Raw genomic sequence first — 19,339 nt, 5'->3', positions numbered from 1 at the left:
TCCTCCTGACAAAATATTGTTTTCCTCCAGCAAACATAACGTTCTCTAGAAACGTTTGAACGTCGTTCTGCGCAATGCTGTTTTATCAGATCTGAAATGTTTGCTCTGTATCTAAAATTCAAGAGTTTTTAATTAAGTTCCTGTTTCAGAGAACGCCTCAATTATAAAAATCCTGTTTTCTAACCATACTATTACTACTATTGCCACCACCATTGCCACTACACGAAAGAGTCGCGTTGGTTCTATGGATATAGCGGGAGACAACCGGACTTGACCCCGGCCTCAAACCCAAGTTGAGTCGGGATATTTTTCTGTCTCTACATACTTAAAACGACTCACACGCCCACATCTTATATAAAATCGATTTCCCGATCATTGCGGCGAGTGAAAGACTGCCGGAGTGTAGTGCTGACCACATCCAATTCTAGTGCAGAGGTTAGGATAACATAACTCTTTCTACCAGCCTCTTGTAAGCCAGTTGACGATAAACGCTCACGAAACTTTTACTGCTGCATCGACTCATCCTAGTTTTAGTTTCTGAACTTCTTTATCTGACTTATTGTGATTTCGTTTGTTTGGATCGATAGATAACTCGACGCGCTTCTCTGTTAATCCTAATTCAGAAATTATCACAATTCCTTGATATTAAGTACAGTACGTGGCGTATCTTTTTCTTTTTGGAATGCGTTACTTGTCGAAAGTAGCCTATTTTTCCTATGCGTCATATGTTAGCGCCACCCTACGTAAACTGGAAATTCTGAGAGAAAATTTTGAGAGGAAGGCAATTTTATTCGAAAGTTCATACTCGTCTAGCAATGAAATTTATGGCATATTAGGCCTGTTTTGAAACAGTAGGCTTATTCATTCATTTATTCAGCCCAAGGGCAGGTCTTTCACTGCAAACCCAGCTTTCTCCAGGCCTTCCTTTTTTTCTGCCTTCCTCTTTGTCTCCTCATATGATCCATATATTGCAGTGATCATCAACTGATTTGTACTGTGCATCTCTCTAGCTCGCTCGCTTGCCCCGAACAACCGAGTATGTGGTAACGGAGCAGAAGTGCAGTGGCGGTGTCTCTGTTTTTAATGAATAATGAGCAAGACACTGGACATGATTTTAATAAATGAACGTTAACTTTATTATTGCATTAGAATATTTAACGTATGCAAACAAAATAAGATATTAAATAGTACAATTGTTACACATTACTGGCATAATTTCAATTAAATACTTAATATTCAAATTAATAAAAACCTTGTATGCATTTTTAAATTAAATACTGATTGCTACTATATACATAAATATGCATTAACTAAACCATGAATATAATGAACAGTACTATTTTAGGTTTGAAAGGAGATGAATAATTGAAATGAGGAACTATAAATTGTTTATGAAAGAAACAGAGTAAACATAAATATTGCTACTATTTGTGAAACACGAATAGAAATTTACTCTACAATGGCAGTTATTTTTCGGGATTTTTTAATTCTCTTTTCACTCACAAACTTCTTAATGTTTTTTTAGCACTGTTTGAGTGGTCCACAGTCTCAATGCACAATTTAAATTGTGATCTGACAGTTGATTTCTATGTCGAGGATTATTAATTTTCATCAAAGAAAAAAAACTGTTCGCAAATGTATGTTGACCTAAATAAGCACAAGATTGGAGCAGTATGTCTGTGCAATCGAGGAAATTGGACCTGTGGAAGATTGTTATAAAAGTCACACAAACGTCTCTTGGTTGTAAATTTCTCCTTCATTTCCCGATCACGTTATAGAGCCAAGAGTTCAAACTGCAATTGAATTGAAACACGATGAACCTCCATGGAGTATGGAGTCTAGAATATTTAAAAAATACATTCAAGACTTTCCAAATCATAGAATCTTGAGTGCAGGTCATGAAACCGTCGAGCCGCCACCGTCATGCCCGCGCACCAATACACCACAGTTGACGACCACTGCTATAATATTGTATCTTAATGTCGTATATTATCTGATATCTTCTTCTGCCCCGAACTCCCGAACTTTTCTCCCATTCACCATTCCTTCCAGTGCATCTTTCATTAGGCAGTTTCTTCTCACCCAGTGACCCAACCAATTCCTTTTCCTCTTCCTGATCAGTTTCAGCATCATTTTTTCTTCACCCTCTCTTTCCAGCACAGCTTCATTTCTTATTCTGTCTGTCCCCTTCACACGTTCCATTTTTCTCCAAATCCACATTTGAAATGCTTCTATTCGCTTCTCTTCACTTCGTCGTAATGTCCACGTTTCTGCCCCATACTATGCCACACTCAATTAAGTTGCATATAACCTCAATTGTCAACTCTGCTTTAAAAGACGTAAGTCTAAAATTAACACGAAACTTTTCCCCCGAAGCATCTTAAAATAGAAGAAATGAATACTAAATTGAACTCGGTGTTTACGGATAGCTATGCGAGCATTTTTGTGTTAATGCAGTAGGAAACAACTATACTTAATGATGGTGACATCTCTCTCTGTCAACTTAGATCAGCAACTCCGTCATTTAATCTGAATACATACGACTTTGTGTACTCTAAGAAATTAATGACTTTCTCTGGAGACTTATACATTATGTCAAAAAGCGTACCATCTCGTTGTGTGGAAACTATCGCGCTATGTTGCTTCATGTTTCAAAGCATGCAACTAAAAAGTTTAACAGTTCTTTGAAATCTGAAAGTCTTGGAAAGACAGGGGCATTCATCTTGATGTAGAAAGAGACATTTCAAGGCAATCCACTATTTTGTGACATTTACATCAGAAGTGTGTATGTCAAGTAGCCTATTTTGAATCTCCTTTAATACAGAACTAGTACTTCATTCAAAGTAAAGGTAGGCCCCTACACACTGACTTCAGTTAATCAGAAAAAGATTGAATGCAGTGCAATCATTCGGCACTCACGGAAATGCACGAAGTCGCCTGAACCTTATATCACGGTCTCTGTCTGAGTTTAAAATAATTAAACATCGCTTTGTATATACGTAGCGCCCGCAAGAGTGGGCAGTGACTGAACAGAGAAATATAAAATTGTCCCACAGTCAGACAATATGTTTATGCATTTTTCTTTGGCTTATAATTTTAGTATCTGCATACTATTCAATATTCAATATTAACTTTTCTTTCTCTTCATCTACCGAGCTTTTAGTGCCTAAAATTATATCTTATTCGCGGTTAAGTCGGTTTAACAGTCGGTTTTCCTTGTGATTTTAGCAACTTGTACATACCGTACTTAAGTAATATCGTTTGAATTAGATATTTGCGGCGAGTCTTTTAGCATTACTAGGTAAGGTAAAAAAATAAAGTAAGTACTTAAAAAAAAAGATTTACAGATTTAAATGAGAGTTGATATCCTTTATAGGGAGGAAGACTGTGCAAAAAGACAAGGCTAATCAGGTGACAAAAATAAACTTCCACAGAATAATGTGTACCTGAAATAGCTATGACAGTTATATCTACAACTTATCAGTCATGCTAATGTATGTATCACATAATTTTATGCATTCCTAAGATTTGAAAATAGTATGTCAGAGGTTCTTCGCGAACAAAACGGGTTGCCAAGGGCTGCTGCTTTGTACAAGAACATGGCACCGAACTCGGGCCCCAGCGTATTGGCTAGTTACAAACCCCTATACCACATATCGTCGGCTTGCAAGAAAAACACATTAAAAAAAAGCATCTCTGAGAAAAAGGCATTTTGAAACTCTTGATAATACTGAATCCTCAGAAATATTATATTTAGTAAGTTGTTTCTCTTTGTGTGTGTTTAATTTTCCGATTCTAAGTTTATACACATGCATTATGTACATTGTATACGCCTTTCTCTTAGAAGTAATATTTTTATTTAATGTGTTTTGTTTGTAAACCGACAATACAGCAGTTTCGAAGAGGTTCTGAAACAAAATAATTTTAAATTCTTTATCTTGATGAAGCCTTTAACCGAACGAATGTACAAAACTGCGCTTAGTCATTTTTCATTTGTTACGGGCATATATATGTTCCTAATCGATAAGAGAGGGAAGAAATATATATTATAGGTTTGCATCATTTTTATACGAAAAGAGTTATTGCGAAGTATTTTTTAATACATTGGTAGGTTTACATGCTCAGTCGCATTGTGAATATTTAGTGTTGGCTGATGTAATAGGCTCACAAGCATGAGGACGCAAAGTTGATAATGTTGACGGCGATTTCATCTTAGTACTTGCCTAGACTATTTCGGCTAAAATTCAAGATCATGTGGTGCGCCAATAATGAGCAAATAACATGTAGAGAAACCAAAGTACTCTGGAAAATCTATACCGCATCCGCCATATCCGTCAAAAGATCTCCCGGAGAGAAAATTCCACTTCCTTTGATTAGAGAACGTCAGCTGACTGATCTTATTCTGTGTCTCAGAGCTCGCTGTGAGCATGTAATAGGTTTTAAGATTTTATCAGCACTGTTTAACTTCGCAAGTTTCGAAATTGGTTATTTATGTAGTCTTCCCACGGGAAATGGGATTTGAAAGCACGAGATGCCTGCGTAGCAACAGCGTATGATGATGATTCACGCTGCTACCATGCCACACTAGCGCCACGACCAGGATGAGAGCTGGTCATCGCTTCCACCTAGTTGCTAGGTGATATGTGACACATGGACGATGTAACGACAGGAGAATATTACTGTCAGGAAAGAAAGGACTGATAAAATCTGTTTACTTTTAAGATTTGTAATAGTAAATGGGCAACTTTGGGCCGTATACGATGTTGTCTACGCCATGATTAAAACAAGTAAAATATCTTAACGTTGTCTGATTAAGATTCGTGGATGTTAACGTTGCTTCAAATATATCATTGGGTTCGAATCTTACCTAAGAAATTAATGTTCGTCAATTCGAACGATGGTAGATGATGACTGCTGGATCACTGGTTAACTCGATCTGGTCTCACATCAGGAATCTGTTCACTGGTGTTGTTTTTCTTTGACAATTGGTGACTAATGTTTGGGTGGACTGTACCTAGGTTTTGAGATCCATGCTGCCATACGTAGGTTAATTTAATCTAGAATTATCAAAGTTATTTGTCATAAAGTGTTTTGTCAAACTCCTACCATCAAGGATTGGATACTACAACCCGTTCCACTGCTATGGCTACGAAACATTCATTATTGGGAATACTTTCTGCATGTGTGGTTAGCATGTCGCGAAACAACACAAACACACGCAAATAAAGAACACACTCTATTTCAATGGGAGGGATATCAATCTCAATTTCCTGCTGAGAATAGAATCGGGTTCTTTGAAATTGAGAGCCTCAGTGGAAAAAGGTGCCCATGCCACAAAAACTAAATTTTGTAGGAGAAGCATTAAAACTGCGGTTTGTTTACGGCGATCATCGCCTGGAGTTACTAGCAGTTAAAATGAATGCGCACGGTTTCTTTACAGCGATGATCCCCAACATAGATCTTTGGATGCGACGCAGACCGCTGGAGATTGCTTCTGAAGCAAATTCTTGACGCACATCACCGCATACATGTTCAATAACCGATATTTAGAGAAGGTCATGCAAAAATATTGAATCGAGTTATAGCAGCAAACAAATGAGAATTGACAGCGATGTACGCTGATAAAGAAACCACTTCCTGACGATCATCGTCAGCGTTTATAATCGCCGACGTTGAGCGTCCGGCGATGATGGCCGTAAACAAACCGTAGCTTTATTCCTCTGATATTCTCTCTTCAAATGAAGAAGAGGAATTTATAAATGTTTGCCATGTCTGCTAGACATATACCACAAGAGATCTTAAATGGCAAGATCTGTCAAATTATCGAAGAAACCAAAAATCAACAGGAATGTGGCATGGAACCTTTTTCCACTAGACCCCTCAATTGTAGCCAGAAGCGTTACCACTTGAACCATGGCGAAGATGGTATTGAAAGTAAGCAACACGTAATCGTGCTGTAGTTTATACTAAAATGGACTGGATAAGAAATATTAGAAATATTGATAGAATAAAACTTCGCCATATGAGGCGCAACTTTAAGATTGCGTGGAAACAGGCGTGACTTCAAATCCCACTTGGCCGTGTTGCCCTCTGATGATTTGTTTTCAGTGAGTTGTCTTAGAGATCCGACGTTATGTTACTCTCATGATTGGAGGTTCTTCCACTAGTTTGTCTAGTGCGTGAGATTCTCTGGAAGTCTAAAAAAAATAAGAAATGAAGGAACTCTTTATTAATAATATACGAGTCGACAATAAAAGTTAGATTGTTCCTCTTCATTGCTTGAAGTTTAACTGATGCGGCTTTATTAGCCTATGTGGAAACCAGAGTTATATTTTCAGAGAATGGATAGATAATATGTAGTCGGCACTTCGGCAGGGTTTATATTACTGCCCCTTTTCCCATGCCATCAATTCTGCAGTCTCCATTCTCCATTCACTGTAAACACTAGAATTTATAGAGTTATATGTCTAATTTTGCATAATTATATAGTATTCGAAGAGTTGTTTTGTCAGTGTTGTATCAGTCGGTTATAGCAGCTAATGACTACAGTCCTGTGTTTTAGGTACCTAGCAACCTGCAACAGTACAGGCTACTGCACGACGTCACATTCTTAGTCATAACATGGCCAACATTGGACAAATTTATATATAAATGCACGTTCAACATGAGTTTAATATAGCAATTCCTTTGTTTTTTTTAGAACTTTAAACATGTATTTAAATTAGGCGATTGTCAAGATGGCCATGACTAGACCATGATAACCACGTGACTCAGATTCGTGCCGCAGCCTGTCTTTCTCGTTAGCCATGGGAGTATAGATCAGCGGCATCCAACGCTACTAGTCCAGGTCTGCTGTTCAGTGAACATACGAAAACAAAACAAAACTAGGCGCTTGGGGATCAGTTCTCTAATAAAAGTATTTGGAAGCAAGCACTTCATTGGAAAGATGAACATATATTTTATCAGAGAGAAGGAGAAATTTTTCACTTGAAACACTTCACAAAAAATTAAATTATGATTTATTTAACGACGCTCGCAACTGCCGAGGTTATATCAACGTCGACGGTGTGCCGGAATTTTGTCCCGCAGGAGTTTTTTTTACATGCCAGTAAATCTACTGACATGAGCCTATAGCGTTTAAACACACTTAAATGCCATCGGCCTGTGCCGGGATCGAACCCGCAACCTCGAGCACGGAAGGCCAGCGCTATACCAACTGCGCTACCGAGGCCGACGAAACACTTCAAATGTTTTAGTCATTGATTGTAATGTGTGGAGACTCGTAAAACACGCATTCATTTGTTTTAGTTTAAGTTTGTGCTAACATTTGTGTATTTTAATTTTAATTAGATCTAAAGTATCTAGATGCGTTTTACTTATTGTAGCCTAAAAATTAGGGGTAAATAAATTCCGGGTGCAAGGTAGCCGAGGCGACTAAAAATTGTTATGTCGCGCCTAAGTTTTTTTTTTTATTAAGTTGTAATTTTTTTAAGACTTCTATTTCCTTTATGTTATCAAACGCTGTTGTAGGAAGAAATTCGAATGTGTTTTTCAGATTAATATTTTTAAATTTGTTGCGCATCTCAAGACATTGTCACTACATAGCTACAGTGAATAGCACAGAGCGTCTCTGAAAGCGTGTTTGCCCTGCATAGATATTTCATATTGTTTAATATATTTCAGTAATTGCATCTTTATCTGAACTCGAATGGTTTTGTCATTGCGTGTATGGGAAAAAATGTGCTGGCTCCTGTATTTTTTTTAACTTTGTCTATCCCTGGTAAAAATTATCTTTCGTTGCATATTATAAGCTGCCTTTAAATAAATAATTATTATTGTTATTAAATCCAAGTAGTATTTTATACAAAAGTACTATTCCTGTTGTTCACCGACTTGTACACACAGGTACACGGATAAATAGATGTAAACACAGTATTGGAGAATACTCCACTGTAGTGAGAACTATTGACTCGCAACTTGCTATCCGTACCAAGCGAAGCTACTGTCGGTGACTCAGGAGAAGACGAGAACGGACTGAGGAGGAAGGGATGTGAACAGATAACGTAAGACAACACGTGCAATATTTGTACTGCAGTAAGCGGAAACATTAGGTCTCCTTCTGTTCAACTTGGCTTTAATTTTCATACGCATTGTTACTCATGTTTCCTGCACGAGTAATAACCTGGCTACTGGGATACTTATCTGAGCGATGTTCATAACTATCAGCAGCGATAGTCTAGAAGGTCACATTCTTTCCGCTCGTCTTCTTCTGAGTAACTGACAGTAGTATGATCGATATACACCTAACTTGTATTCAAAATAACCGAACGCAGGACTCTACTAATAACAATGAAATTGTAAAATTTGCACGCAATTTCGTTTTCTTGGGACTCCTTATAGTGTTACGCGAGCTACAAGCTGTGGACCACTAGTCTCACTCCGAAGTCCTCTTTCCCAATAAAGGAACTTGAGTCGAAAGACAGTTAAGAGAACGTTATGTTATAGATAGTGATTGATGATTAAACTCTTGTTTCATCAAGACGTACAACAGAGAAATAATATTCTTAGTGGGTTTTTTTTTAAAGGAGAAACAGTTTGAGATATCGTATAGACTATATTTGAGTTAAGTTACTGATTGTAATTTCTAGTTCAAGGGTCAGATAATTCTGTATAGTACAAAATAGTAGGCCTACTTTGAAAAACGTGCTTGCAAATGCAGAACGCAGGTTCTGTGCAAAATATCAGAGACAGTGACGACGGAAAGACAAGTTTCTGCCTCGATCGCTTCAAAAGCTGAACTAATGGGAAATTCCACGAAATCACATGACGTAACATCTATTCTGCGACGAACGAGTAAGACTAAGAAAATTGCTGATGCTGTTTATAAAACGTCGATCAAAATAGTTTCCAGGTATTCGTTACATCACGGTGGATTCTGATAAATTTGTCATTAAATTTATTTTGCTTTCGTGATCGCAATACTCGAATATTACATGAACGGTTGACAACAAAGGCGCAGTCCATTAGAATATAATTTGTTACTCATACATAATAAATGCGAACCTCGAAAGTCTTTCATCACGAAGCTTTGCAGAAATCATTATATTATCACATATTTTGAGGGTCCATTTTATAATTTACATTACAGTCTTGTCAGGTCAGCTTTCTGTTCCCAGTCAAAACTTGTGGAATTTGCAGTGGAAACGAAGTCTATGATGCAGATGTTCTCTAGTCCAATTTCTCGTAATTTCACCATTATGGCCGTTTCATCTTATTGGTGAAAACTCTTTAGGATCTTCAACTAAGGAACATCTCTATGTAACATAATTGTTTTCTCAGCATTATGTAGCCGTATACAGAGTTACGAACTTTCAGGGATGATGGGGAAGTACACATATATCAATTTTAGATAAGGAACCCTGATCCGGAAATGACTGAGTCGAAAGTTATAAGCAAAAATAGTTGTGTGGAAATGAAATTGTAATTTGGCATTACGTGCCCTCCTTCCCTTAACCTTTGGAACAGTCATTGAAAAATGGTATGAGCCGGATGTCTCCTACGTGGGTACTTAACCCGATACAATCTGTGAGCTTGTCTATTGTTACCATTGGTTCATCCATATTCGAAAATCATGTCTGGATATTTCGCTCTCGTATACTCCTCCATTTCACTAGGACTGATGGACTGAACACTGCAACTTGTACACATACACTGCTGTCTATAGACGTGCATGTTAGGACCGACCATGTCCGTTACACATTACACCATCTGCATTGCTTTAGTGTAGTTTTCCGTCCCCTCCCCTCAGACAGCGCACTGAATGGAATACTGTAAGTAGACAACGTAAACAACGTCAGATGAATACAGTATGTGTAAGATGTACAGATAAATACACATAATTAAGGTGTAAAAAAGGTAAAAAGGTAAAGGTATCCCCGTAACATGCCATGAAGGCACTTGGGGGCATGGAGGTAGAGCCCCATGCTTTCCATGACCTCGGCACTAGAATGAGGTGGTGTGGTCGGCACCAAGCTCTAACCGGGAAAGACCCGGTACTCAATTTTATAGGAGACTGAGTGAACCTCGGGGGCCGTTCTGAAAGTTTGGCAACCTAGGATCGAACCCCGGACCTTCCAGTCCGTAGCCAGCTGCTCTACCAACTGAGCTACCCGGCCGCCCAATTAAGGTGTACAGAGGAATAAAATTATTTCATTTCCACACAACTATTTTTGCTTATAACTTTCGACTCTGTCATTTCCGGACCACAGTTCCTTATCTCAAATTGATACATGTGCCCTTTCCCATTATCCCTGAAAGTTAGTAACACGAGCCCGGAAACTCTCTGTATAGTACAGTATGATGTAAACAAAATTGTACGTGAGCGATACAATATCTGTTCTTTGCAGACATTTGTTTCATGTTCATCAAGATCTGCTTTGACACAATGTCGCTGTGGAGATTTGAGTGACGTCAGAGACCTGATTGGTTGTTTTTCGAAGAGATAAGTACAGAGGCGAACTGTTAGCGTAAAGCTTGCGTGCCGACACATCACGCATGTGCGTGCACCGATTGATTGTATCAGAGGCTTGTAGAGTTGCGCGTCAACTGAACAAATTGGTTGCGCGATTGATGGATTCCGAAGATGAACACGTAATCAAATTACACAGGGCTGCCAATTAATAGGATAGCTCCGAGGCGACACGGGAATTGCGGATCTAAAACCTTCTTTTCTATTTTCCATTACTGTTTCTAAAACTCCGATAAGCGTACCTCATCAGCTGTGTGCTTAATGCCATTGCTGTTCTTGTGTCCTGCACTGGTGTGCTATGTGTGAAATCTCGCCTAGGATAGCATAGATGTTTGTACATCGTTATTCTAATATTGTGTGTTGTCTTGGGTGGAGGACATAGAAGGGAACTTAATGGAAATCTTAAGTGATCTGAATAATAATAATAATAATAATAATAATAATAATAATAAGCTTAATTTTATTTGGTTATTTAACGACGCTGTATCAAGTACTAGGTTATTTAGCGTCGATGGGAATGGTGATAGCTTATTATTATTATTATTATTATTATTATTATTATTATTATTATTATTATTATTATTATTATTATCATCATCATCATCATCATCATCATCATCGGTTACATTTCAATGTTTCGTTTATCCTCAATCCTGTTATGTATGGTTAAAAACCAACCGCATATTCTACATTTGCGAGACTTTGTGGTCAGAATAACACAAACCGTCGCTTGGGGAAATATAAATGCAAGACGACAGATACTAAGCCGAACAAGTACTATACGTAGCTGATATATTATTATTATTATTATTATTATTATTATTATTATTATTATACAAATGGGTTTTAGGGAACCCAGAGGTTCATTGCCGCCCTCACATAAGCACGCCATCGATCACTATCCTGTGCAAGATTAATCCAGTCTCTATCATCATATCCCACCTCCTTCAAATCCATTTTATTATTATCCTCCCATCTACGTCTCGGCCTTCCCAAAGGTCTTTTTCCTCCGGCCTCCCAACTAACACTCTATATGCATTTCTAGATTCGCCCATACGTGCTATATGCCCTGCGCATCTCAAACGTCTGGATTTAATGTTCCTATTTATGTCAGATGAATATAATGCGTGCAGTTCTGCGTTGTGTAACTTTCTTCATTCTCCTGTAACTTCATCCCTCTTAGCCCCAAATATTTTCCTAAGCACCTTATTATCAAATACCCTTAATCTCTGTTCCTCTCTCTGAGAGTCCAAGTTTCACAACCATACAGAACAACCGGTATTATTATTATTATTATTATTATTATTATTATTATTATTATTATTATTATTATTATTATTATTGTAACCCGTGACTTAATATAACCCGTCTTCAAGAGAACGTGTGCGATGCGGATCCTTTTGATGATGAATCAGTAACCCATTCACCTAGATTTAACTTGATATGAAGATGTCGAAACAATATTTTTCACTGTGATGGACATCACCACATACAAGGGAACATACACCCAATATCGATCTGAAATAAGTCTCTACTCCTTTGTTGATAATCAAACTTGGACCCGTAAGATATGGAGTTAGAAACGTGACAGTTGTGGACAAATATAATATTCTTACTTCCCATTCTAAGATTCTGCCCAGCGGTTCGTTACGTTCTCAATTTTGTAAGAATTATGAGCGAACTCTAGGTAGCCACAGACCCGAACAACAAAACTCAAGCACCTCTTAAAGACAACAGACGAGGGGCATACTCTAGTTCCATATATAATAATAGTCTTTGTTCAACATAAATATATACAACTTTCAGCCAATTTTATTTGTTCTGGAGGTACGTATGTCTCGGGACCTCGCAGAGTGAAGGGTGATTAAGGAGTATTGATGGAATGATAATGGTGAGGGGAAACGGGAGAACCCCATTTTCTTCCTTACCAGGAAAATTGCCTAGATAGGAGTACGAGAGATTTGTAGTTGCCTGGAATTACCACATAGAATAGGAATTAAGTTCTCAGAATTTGCTTGTCAAATATTACGCGAGGGCAGTGAGGAGGATAAGATCAAAAGAAACTGATGTTACTTTTCTAGTTAGCAATATGGTAACAAAAAAAAAATCATCCTCATTTCCCCCTCTCTCCCTCTCCACTGCGCAATGAATCGTAGTGGGCGTGGAATGGTTGGACTTAGTGAGCTCTGGGAGAGGTGGGGAGTCAGACTGGAATGCTTGGAATGCCACAGTCGACCACATTTAAACTTGGCTTCTTGTCCCTTGTACTGGACACTTTGCATTCTTCCCGTTTTTATAGTTTTGGTATCCGTCGTTTGGGTTCGCTATTGTGCAATAATCGCTAATGATCTCGGGCGACTACGTCATGTCGGGTTAACGACATCGGTTAAGTGGATCTTTATTCCACTAGGTTCATGTCTCGTCGAGTCTCTCAGGAGAGCGGAGTGAGGCGGCTTTCCAAGAAGTTAATGTTAAATGAAGTCCGCTGTTAAAAATTCGATGAATGTTGGAGCAGTGTTAAAATAAGTTGAAAATTGGTAATTTTTATGTTTGGGAAACTTTGTCTTTCATAATCACCAACTCTGAAGCGAACGGTGCAGTGAAGTGCTTAGTGATGTTGTTTGTGCGTGTGTTTTAAATATAGGAAGTAATTTCATATTGCAATACATGGTTACAAGAAATTCTATCAAACCAAACGAGGAAGTATTCAAACTATTGTTCAGACTTGTTTACCAACCATAATTCTATTTCGTCTTTTCTTCCGTGTTGTTTCCTGGTGACTATCTGGAATACTTGTTTCTACTGTATGGTAGTTATGGAGTCCAACGTTTTCTGCTGGGTGAAGGTATTGTAAATATAAGAGGAATCTTTTGCTTCAACATATTTCAGGGAATGTTGTATACTGCAGTCATATTTATTTTTAATTTTCAGTTTTATTTGAAAATATGTCATTACGAAGGTGAACTGGATCCCTGGTTAAATACAAAATACTAAAATGTCTTAAAAAGACGCAGTAAATAAACATGAGCTCAGATAGAAATGCAAATGCATCTTCTAATAAACCACACATATTCGACAGAAACCTAATTCATAAATACATAGAAAGAGTCATAATATTGGTTTCAGGTGTGTGCAGTGGATTTGGCAGTGAGATATGACTAGATTTTCTTCTCGCAAATATACTGTTTTTCGGGATATCTGATAAAATTCGTCAAATTGAATAATAAATAAATATTATTCAGTTTTATGGCACGGTTAAATGTATTGAGATAAAGCATGTTTATGAAATGTGTTCTGGTGTTTTATAGATTCTTGTAACAAATTATGTTTTTCGGAAGAAACGTTACTATTTCTTAGTTCACATTATTTCTCATAGATAGAATCCTAACGAGCTTTAAATTTCAGTGTTGGATGGGGGGGGGGGGGAAGTGGCGTCATTTTACTACTTAGCCTAGTCCTAAACATAATTGAACAAATAACGGCTTACAGGATCTGTTTCTACATTTCATAAATCTGATCCGTTATAATTTTCGGGACGTTAAATTATTTTGATGCTGGATTTCAGCATAGCATGTTGGTTATGGGTTCTATTTAGGAAGTTTCATTTTTTTATCGTATGCCGTCCTCTAGTTAAAAATGTTTCTTTTAAATTGCAATAAGTCTCAAGAATACATAACAAGGGGCAGTTGTAGACTTGGCTTGCAGGGGAAACGTATGAAGTATTATAACAAAACATGGGTAGGCCTAGTAGCTACTTCATTCTAGACAATCCTGTCTTATAAATAAGGCTTGAATTTTCCTTTCCCACAAATTGTCTCAATTAAAACACGGCGAAGAAAACTGTATTAGCTATGCCGATATTTTGTCTGTATTAGACGGTGTTACAGTGACATTTTATGGGTGCTATAGAGAACGTTCAAATGTGCAGATTCAGGATTCGATCGTGTAGACATTAACTTCCCCCAATTCCGAGATGGATTAAGGCTTTGAATAAAATGAAAGAAAAAAATGCTAGAATAGTTCTAAAATGTGGCTTGTTACTTATTGCATACACAGATGAACTAGTAGCTGGGGAACTATTTTTTTTTTCTTCCAGAGGACTTATAGTTTCCCCACTGCCACGCTCATTCGCCATCACCTTGGATACACATTCTCAGTACAGTCTGTGTAGTTAAATAGCGGTAAGTAATTGTAATTCATCTATACTGTAGATTCGCAAAGACCAGTTCGAACTGGAAAGAATCATAAAACCGGTAGGTACCGAGCGTTGACTGGCTAAAACAAAACTAATCCAATTAAAAACAAAAAAACACGAGTTCGGTCAAGTTCTGCATCAACATTCCAACAACGGACTGGGGTTCAATGACATAAGATTCAGTGCACTGTGTATATCGTCAGTTCATCACTCATCACGCATCGAGAAGTTCAGTGGGTCGAATCTACCGCCGCGCCGCGGAAGAGACTAACCGGTAGCCTAGCTGTTAAGGCGATGGATGTCATAAAACCAGAACAATTCGATGAATGCAAGTAGAACCTACATAGTCGCATGTAGCTTTCATGGAGACAGTACATTTGTTGACCTGTTCCGGTATTTGATCAGAAAATTTAAGCAGAACCTTCATCGACCTTCTAGACATATTTGTTTGTTGACATTTTAACAACTGTCCGAAGACTGTGAAGTTTAATTTACCCTAAGTTATATCCATTTATTTATATACTTATATATTTTCAAACTCGTTGCATTGATTTTACCGGTTTTACTGTCTTTTAATTAAGAAAACCTTGTAGTGCACTGTTCGTTGATAATTTACACGACTGCCAATTTAGATCAGATTTGGGTCTTACATATGCACAAATTGAGCTAGAAATTCAGACGTGCCTCAAGAGGTTTTCGTTGCAGAAAGAACTTTGAAGTGTAATCGTATCCTGATGTTTTAGCTTCTCGAGTTTGAACGAATTTCAGTAGTTGGGACAGGTTAAACACGAATGAGGGAGAGGTAGTTGGGTCTACTTTGTTTTCTTGGAATACATTCTGAATGTCGATTCCCATGTGATGGACCATCTCTTGCTCTTGTGAGAGTTAAATTTATTACTTCTGAAGAGTCTGAAGTAGTCTACATGAAACTCCTCCATAAATCTTAGTTACCAAAGTAGACTATTCGTTTATATTGGCTAATATCGTATTGGGATGACGTCCTGGAAATTCTATGCGTATTTTGAGTAGGGAATCTCTACACTGTCGGAGATTGCAAAGGGGTTGAGGAGGAAGGTAAAGGAAAAAGTTTTGTAATTGTTACTTTGCCAGAAGTTCGGTATACTTAAGAAATCTTGTAGCTTTAAGAGCCTTTTGTAAAGAATTCTTAACTTCGTACTAGAGGAGTAAGAGGGGCGACTAGCACCATTAAATTTGCAGAGCATGCCGTAAAACCTGGAAACTCCTTATTTTCACCCCTGGCATTAACATGAAATTCCTAAGGGATGACGCAGTGCGAGAGAGCAGAAATCAACCCCACTACGCAAATTGAGCCCCCTTACCCCCTCTCCCCTTTAAGACTGCAGTACCTGAACTTGGTGTCTTGAATTTCAAACCATCTTCTTCGACGTGACGTGGTTATAAGGGTATATGTAGGAGGGTTGTTCGTAAATTTATGCACCCAAGGGCACACTTTGACAGTTACAGGCAAGAGGCTGTAAAGAATAGTGGATGTGTGATGAGCAATATTGTTCTTTAAGATATTATATAAAATATATTTGATAATGCAAAATTAAACATTTAAGAAATAAGTTATTTACAGTGAATTTTGTCTGCTCGTGTTTAATTTTACATTCAGTCGGGAAGTGTGTGTAATTAAAATTTTATCCTCTTCTGCTTATGAGAGAGAGCACTATTTTTTGCTGCGTCCAGAATTTATACTCTATGGAGATCTAAGTGATCGTAATTGCAAATGGACTCACAAAGTAGGCAGATTCCTAAACCATGATTTTAAGATAGACTAAAATATCATGTTTGTTGTGATAATGAATACCTTCTTTCCTGTAAATCTAGGAGTCTACTTCACTATTTTACAAGAGTATGAATATGTAAAAGCGATGTTTTAATTTTACATGAGTGTGTTACTTTTGTTTTTCTTCATTTTATGTTCAGATAATGTAATGTATAACAACTTGTATAAAGAAGAGTGAACTGGAAGTTTTGCATACGACCAAGACTGACAAACTTTTCCTTTATGTAGCAGCCTGGAAGTAGTAGCTGTTCATTCCTGTTTGTTGAATCTGTAGTGACAGTGATAAAAGTTAGTTGGACATATATCTTGTTCTGTATTTGTAAAGCAGTCGGATAGCTATCAGTTGTCTGGAGTTGGTGTATTTTGACACGTTCTAACTTTGTTCGTATTGTTTGTTGCAGATATGCACAAATGGTCTGGTAGCAGTCGGCTGGAATAGCTGCGTCAACTATGAAGTCTGCAGCATTGTTAATCAAGATAAGTAACTACCGACAAATTCTTAAATACACGTTTTCTGAATAGGTTCCTTTTCCGTTCCATCTAGTTACGTACTAACATGATTTTAGTATTGTGATTTTTATTTATTTTATTTCCGAGTTTATTCAGGAGTATTGCAGCAATATAGAAATGAGAAAGTTGTTCGGAATCAAAGTATAAGGAGAAAATATCTATTTCTCAAGGACTTACGAGTTCTTGTCATAGTTTGGTGAACTATGTAACATTATTCTCCTTCACTATTACCACCCATACCTCTCCTAATGCGCTACATTTCCTCTGTCTCGGTACACGTCTTCCCATGGCTTTATATTGCCGAAACTGTCGGTGTAATTTCATTTTCCATAAATATAGCACTCCCAATAAAAAATAGTATCATTCATTCATATATTATGTTCTGCCCCAAGGGCAGATTTTTCACTACAAACCCAGCATTCTACGTTCCTCTTTATCTCCTCATATGATCCATATATCTCAATGTTGTCTATCATCTGATATCTTCTTCTGCCCCGAACTCTTCTCCCTTTACCATTTCTTCAGAAGGCAGTTTCTTCTCATCCAGTGGCCCAGCCACTCTTTCCAATACAACTTCGTTTGTTATTCTGTCTATCCACTTCACACGCTCCATCCTTCTCCATATCAAGATTTCAAATTAATATTTGAGGAAAAAAATTTGCTCCGGCGCAGGGGATCGAACCCGGATACTTGGTTCTACATACCAAGCGCTCTGACCTGAGCTACGCCGAATTCAATCCACAGCATCGGATCGAACCTTCTTCCTTCAGTGTTTCCCTTTGTGGCCTGGAATATGTTGACGTATGTGTCTTAGTGTCAACTGCCATTATACTAGGAGCGCACTCAGTTGAGTGACTTATTTGGCCGGGATTCCGCAGTTATGATGCACTGCTAGGTATGAGAATATTATGGATTTATTAATTTGTCCTACAGAATAATCTCTGTAGTGTTGACAATATTTGAGGAGAAAAATTCGCTTCGGCGCCGGGGATCGAAACACTGAAACAGGAAGATTCGATCCGGTGCTGTGGATTGAATTCGGCGTAGCTCAGTGGTCAGAGCGCTTGGTACGTAGAACCAAGGATCCGGGTTCGATCCCCGGCGCCGGAGCGAATTTTTATCCTCAAATATTAATTGTCAGCATTACTGAGATTATTCTGTAGGACAAATTAATAAATCCATAACAGATTTCAAATGCTTCTAGTCGCTTGTCAAATGCTTCTTCACTTCGTCGTAATGCCCATGTTTCTGCCCCCATACAACGCCACACTCCAACAAAGCGCTTCACTAGTCTCTTCCTTAGTTCTTTCTCCAGAGGTCCGCAGAATATCTTCCTTTTTCTGTTAAAAGCTACCTCTGCCATTGCTATTCTCCTTTTGACTTCTTGGCAGCGGCTTATGTTACTGCTTGTGGTACACTCCAAGATCTTACCGTAACTGAAAAATTGTTTGGTAAAGATACGCTATTTCCTAATAAAATACTGCTGTAAAAATATTTTAATATATAGATACCAAAACCTTTTCATAATTTACTATTTTATTATTATAATTTCGTACGTCCAATAAGTAAAACAGAGTTGTAAATAATTTACGAAAGTAATATGTGATTTTCGACATACGACAGTATTTTACTGGATATGTGCAGTGTGATGTTTCTCTTTTAATTTCGGCGTAAAATTAACAAGTCTCCAGTTTTGATTGTATCTTAATTTTCCCCTCTGCATTTAGTAGGGCCTAATCTTCTTTCTCTTCCAGTTGAGTTTCCTGACAGTTTGTGTATTATTTCACAAATATATTGACATTTCTTACGATTTTTCGTACATTTTTTATGTCCAGAATTACTAGGTTAGGCCTATTTATATGTTTAAATATTTGTATAAACTGATCTTCTGTTTTTTTTTTCAGTATCTTTATATTGCATGGAATCTATACAGATTCATGACACGTGCTGGTGCTAAGCAGTCCATAAATAAAGATAAGGTAGACGAGTAGTTTTGTCTTGTATATTCGAAAACGTATATTGATCTCTGAAGCGCGGAGGGGAATAGTCTCCCGCAGTTCTGCTAGCATTGGTATCGCAGTGTTGATTATTAAAAGTAGAAAACCCGTGGGTTTTTAAGAACCCTCCATTCAAACGATACATTACTCTTGTATTTTCATAGGTAGAGGGAACATTGCCTATTGCACACACAAATGTAATAATGGATTCTAAAAGAAATGTGCATGAGGGGGGGAAATGAAAATAAGATGTTTTCCATAGATAACTAGATAATTTCCCTTCACTTATTCTCACACAA

General features: G+C 37.6%; 1 long non-coding RNA gene across 2 annotated transcripts in view; it reads left to right on the top strand.

The window, feature by feature from the left end:
- The window catches only part of LOC138715272 (uncharacterized), a 126,007-nt gene that overhangs the window by 88,538 nt on the left and 18,130 nt on the right, over positions 1-19,339 (top strand). The window contains exon 5 of one of the 2 annotated variants that reach the window (XR_011336209.1): positions 16,935-17,014. The exons of the other annotated variant lie outside the window; for it this stretch is intronic. This is a non-coding gene — a long non-coding RNA (uncharacterized lncRNA). The remainder of the gene's footprint in view (positions 1-16,934; positions 17,015-19,339) is intronic. 2 annotated transcript variants of the gene reach the window in all.

The sequence above is a fragment of the Periplaneta americana genome, chromosome 15 (assembly GCF_040183065.1).
Source record: "Periplaneta americana isolate PAMFEO1 chromosome 15, P.americana_PAMFEO1_priV1, whole genome shotgun sequence".
Lineage (NCBI taxonomy): Eukaryota > Metazoa > Arthropoda > Insecta > Blattodea > Blattidae > Periplaneta > Periplaneta americana.
Note: the sequence above shows the minus strand (reverse complement) of the source record. Positions and strands in the feature narration are given on the sequence as shown.